This window comes from Schistocerca nitens, chromosome 3 (genome assembly GCF_023898315.1).
Source record: "Schistocerca nitens isolate TAMUIC-IGC-003100 chromosome 3, iqSchNite1.1, whole genome shotgun sequence".
NCBI classification, from domain to species: domain Eukaryota; kingdom Metazoa; phylum Arthropoda; class Insecta; order Orthoptera; family Acrididae; genus Schistocerca; species Schistocerca nitens.
The window spans coordinates 288,256,408-288,262,140 of NC_064616.1; positions in this window are offsets into that span (position 1 = coordinate 288,256,408).

Sequence of the window (5,733 nt, forward strand, 5' to 3'; positions counted from 1 at the left end):
CGAAAAATTCTGGGGCCCACCATAGACGATGAAGGAAAATACACATTAAGAATCAATAAAGAATTCAGTTAAAAATTCCCCATACTATTAGACACAATCCGGAGCGGACGAGTCTATTTCATTGGACACGTGAAAAGAATGGATGACAATAGATTAACTAAAAGAACCTTCCGATTATTCAGAAACAAAACGAATAAGAATCCATGGATAAAAGGTATCCAGAAAGATTAGGAGAGATGAACATAACTCAAGGTGACATACAAAGCAGATGAAAACTCAGAAGCAAAATACACGACTCCAAGGATTTTCAAGAAAAAGAGAAGACACGTGGAAGAGTCTTCATCCTGGAAGAAAACAACAACAGAGCGAGAGAATAAGAAAGTACTAGGAAGGCAAGAAGGAGAACCTTATTAGAAAGAACAATTTCTCAAAAATAACTCTCTTAAGTGATCCACAGTTGGTCGGAGTCGACGCAAGAAAAAGAAGGATAACCATTAGTACGATTATCATGAGATTGCTGTCCTTTTTTTAATTCAGCCCAACTATTTGGTGAAATTGTATTTCTTTTTTAGTTTTTTGTAAATTCTTTAGATTAAGTAATCACATGAAGGGTTATCGATTGACGTCTAAGTGGAATAAAATAAAACTGGGGTACCCTCAGTCACGCACTGGGCCTGGGCAGTCAAAAATGTTGCCAGACTTCATTAATAAAAAAATACAGAAAACTTTAGATGGTGGTTCTTGTGCTGCAGGTGTTCTACATAGGCTCCCCCAAATTGATTACAATGCACAGAACGTTCATAGAACTATTAAGGACCTATCAGAGAAGACCTTCTTTCGGGTGTTGTTCAACTAGCGTCACATTGGCTTCAATTTCGGTTACGTCATCAAAGTGTTGACTCCCCATGTGAATTTTTTGTGGTAGGTTCGCGTTAATTACACCAATTCACGTCACGAGTGATGATTTTTGCAAGAAATAACTATCCACGTTTTGCACTACAATCAAGTCGCAGCAGGCGACCACGCGTCGTTGCTTCTGTTCGGACGTCAAGGTGTGCGGTATGAACTTTGCACACACTTAACTCTTCTTCAAAACATTTTGGAGAATCTCTCGAACAATTCATTTAGAGATGTTGATCCACTGCGATTTGTGACACAACACTGAACATTGATCACAACTGACTGGTCGAATGCACATCTGTTATTTAGAGTTGTTTGTTCAACCTGCAACCTTAGTTACTGTGCTGACGTCGCTTATACGCCAGGAGTAAAACCAGTATTGGAAATTTTTAGACAGACGGCGTAAGGAGGCGTAGAAACAGGTGTCTGATCAAAAAGAATCATTCATATCAGAAGATGCTGAACGATAATTTGAATTGCAGTGAAGGAAGATAACCAACGATGACAAATGAAGATAAATTTAATGACACAGTTTAATGCGTAAATACAATGAAGCGCCAAAGAAACTGGTATAGGCATGGGTGTTCAAATACAGATGATAACGATGATGATGATTATTATTGGTTTGTGGGGCGCTCAACTGCGCGGTTATCATCACCCGTACAAAGTCCCAAACTTTACACAGTCCAATCTAGATACTTTCACGAATGATAAAAGTGATGAGGACAACACGAACACCCAGTCCCTGGACAGAGAAAATCCCCAACCCGGCAGGGAATCGAACCCGGGACCCCGTTATCTCAAATACAAAGATATGTAAATAGGCAGAATACGGTGCTGGGTTGGCAACGCCTATTTCAGGCAACAAGTGTCTGGCGCAGTTGTGAGATGGGTTACTGCCGCTACCATGGCAGGTTACCAGGATTTAAGTGAGTTTGAACGTGATGTAACAGTCGGCGCACGAGCGAGGGGACACAGAACCTCCAAGGTTGTGATGAAGTGGGGATTTTTCGGTAAGACCATTTCACGAGTGTACCGTGAATTCAGGAATCCGGTAAAATAACAAATCTCTGATATCGCAGCGGCCGGAAGAAGATCCTCCAATAACGGGACCAACAATGACTGAAGAGAATCGTTCAACGTGACGGAAATGCAATCCTGCAACCCTTCCACGAATTGCTGCAGATTTCAATGCTGGGCCATCAACAAGTGACAGCGTGTGAACCACTCAACGAAACATAATCGAGATTGGCTTTCGGAGCCAAAAGCCCACTCGTGTACCCTTTATGACTGCAAGACACAAAGCTTTACGCCTCCCCTGGACCCGTCAACACCGACATTGGATTTTGATGATTGGAAACATGTTGCCTGGTCGGACGATTATCGTTTCAAATTTTATCCAGCCTGGCTGCCTTTTACCCCCGTGAAAGGCTCCCGGGACTCGTTTAGTAGCAGACTGAGTGGAACTGGGCAGTCCTGGAGGGACAGGAACGGGAACATATTTTCGCCCTTATCTGGGCTCGAACGTGGGGCTTCCAGCGCAGGAGTCTATGGCTCTACCTGCAAGACCAGCACGGCCACGATAGCAAGAAGAATACATGATTACATCTGTAACTGATCTGCGACTACACAGGTAGTAAAATTTAGCACACAGCGTTGTCACGTCTGGCAGAAATAATGGCTCTGACCTAGCTGGGAATCGAGTCGAACTGAGCTCTGATGACAGATACGGGTAAGTCATATCATGCTATTTCAGATCATTACCTCAATTCATCAATCGGTGGCTGCCGAGTGGTGACGTATCAGTCTCTCGCCGACACACCACCCGAATTTTTCCATTGGGTGACAGATACCGTGAAACTCCTGCCAGACCAACAGTAATTAAGCACTCTTCATACTTCCCACCGCAACGAGTAAAGAACTCGCAACAGTATCTTTGGAAAATGTGACTGGACAGGGAAGCAGGATATGAAACCTTGTGTCTACGTTTGGAACAAGGAATGTGTGGGGGTTACGTTTCGTTTGGTTTTCTATTTAAGTGAACAGTGCAGCATGACGAATCTAACAACGACGACGACAAGTATTAAAATTACAACAAAAGCCTGCAGATAAATGCATTAGTCACCGACTGGATGGTTTACGTATTAATTGTGACAAGATTTCTTGTCAGTGATGGTGAAGAAATTTACTTCTTTCGTGGCCACTGAAAAAGGCATTACATAAACCAGTAAGCTGCCCGATGTCCCGTTACAAGTAAAATACCCTCCATAACGAGGAATGTCGAAGTAACACGGTCGACACATGGTCTTGTGTTATCTTGTTGAAAAACAACGTCATGGGACCCTCTAAGATGGGACACTGTCACCAACCTTAACAAGTTAGACACGTAGGAGATGTTGTCCAAATTGCCGCCTTTTCGAACCAAAGGTGGTTGCGTTGTGTACCCAAAGGGACTTAATATCTTCACTTTAGATGCTGGTCCCATATAACGATACCAATGCCACATACTAATGTTCGTTCTCCTCGGCGCCTCCATAGACGCATAATCTCAGAAACTACTGTAGGAATTTTGATACAATGTTCAGTAATAAAGAGGAAGATTTGTAATTTATCGCTGCTACGCCAGACATATCGTCCGGCCGTAGATACTTACACTATGTGATCCAAAGTATCGGGACACCTGGCAGAAAATGATTTACAGGTTCGTGGTGCCTTCCATCGGTAATGCTAGAATTCAGTATGGTGTTGGCGTACCCTTAGCCTTGATGACAGCTTCCATTCTCGCAGGCATACGTTCAGTCAGGCGCTAAAAGGTTTCTTGGGGAATGGCAGCCTTACGTGTAACCACTCCACCACGGGCCGTGTATTATGAACAGGTGCTCGATCGTATTGAAAGACGCAATCGCCATCCCCGAATTGCTCTTCAATTGTGGGAGGCAAGAAGGTGCTTAAACCATCAATGTAGGCCTGTGCTGTGATAGTGCCACGCAAAACATCAAAGGGTGCAAGCCCCCCCCCCCCCCCCCATGAAAAACAGGACCACACCATAACACCACCTCATCCGAATTCTACTATTGGCACTACACACGCTGGCATATGACGTTCACCGGCCATTCGCCATACCCACACCCTGCCGAGGGATCCCCACAGCGTGTACCGTGATTCGTCACTCGACACAAAGTTTTCCCACTGTTCAATCGTCCAATGCTTACGCTCCTTGCACTAAGCGAGGCGTCGTTTGGCATTTACCGGCGTCATGTGTGGTTTATGAGCAGCCGCTCGACCAAGAAATCCAAGTTTTCTAACCTCCCGCCTAACAGTATCGGCAGCGGATGCTGATGCAGTTTGGAATTCCTGTGTGATGGTCTGGATAGACATCTGCCTATGACACATTATGGGCCTCTTCAAGTGTCGGCGGTCGGTCAGTCAACAGACGAGGTCGGCCTGTTCGCTTTTGTGTTGCACGTGACCCTTCACGTTTCCACTTCACTATCACATCGGAAACAGTGGACCTAGCGATGTTTAGGAGTGTGTAAATCTCGCGTACAGATGTATGACACATGTGACCACAAAGCACCTGACCACGTTCGAAAAATTCATGAGTTCCACAGAGCGCCCCAATCTGCTCTCTCACGAAGTCTAATGACTACTGAGGTCGCTGATATGGAGTATCAGGCAGTAGGTGTCAGGACAATGCACCTAATATGAGAAACGTATGTTTTTAGGGGTGTCCGGATAATTTTGATCACATAGTGTAGTACTACACGTACGGTGTGGGGGTGGGTCACTAGCTAGAATACAAAAAGTGCACTCTCTTAATATGTATCATGTCGCATCACCGACGCCTTTGGTACAACAAATAGAATGGGAGGGGTTCATCGATGGGGTACGAAGTCAAGAGTTAGAGGATAATGCCTAAACAGAGACGGTCCTGTTGTGACCAGAACGAGAAATGCCTTATTAAACAGTCGCTTTCATTGCCCACAGTGTATTATCCTCGCCTGCAACGTCTATTCCTATCGCTGATGCATGAACTTCTGAATGAAAAACGAGAAGGTGAATGGCAGCCTTTGCTGTTGTGTAATTATCCATAACATCCTCATCTTTTACACATTGCGAGGCATCTTCTGTGATATAGTACAAGACCTTGGTGCTCTTCACCTATCAGACAGTTTTTTCTCATGATGACGTGTAAAAGCAAACACAAGGCTGTCTGTAGTTAGTCACATCTAGCACATTTCCACAGCGTGCCACCTCTTTGCTCGACAATGCGTCTGAATAAAATTGGCAATGGAATTCCTCCAATCAGAGCTGCCATCGAAACCAGCGACATGTCCTCCGTTGCCAGTGTGCCACAGTGTAGCATAGCTTCGGACTGCACTTGAGCGGAAGCACTCCGAACAAGCGCCGTTTAACTATTGGAACGCAGTGCTGCATGCGGTGAGGCCTGTTTGACTTCCGCAGTCCGCGAGGGCAGCCCACTCCCTATTTAACCGGGAATTAACAGAGAGCAGCTGGTGCCCTTTGTAACAAAGCTGTAGTGGCACGCGGCAAACGTCATCCAGCAGGTATTAGCCGGCAAAGCGAACTGAAGATCCGGCCACCGGATGCATCATCGTCGTGTTTACGCCCGAGCAATAGAGAGCGGAGGCAATAATAGAACACACAAGTACTCCTGCAAGTGAAGCGCTTATAACGCGATAAGCGTCGTGGCTACGCCACTGAATTACATGTCATGCAGAAGAACAGAAACATCACTTGCAATATACTTATCTTATTTGGGTCATTCACTGACAATAATTCGTAGAAGTACTTCTCGCTGTTGTTTTCGTC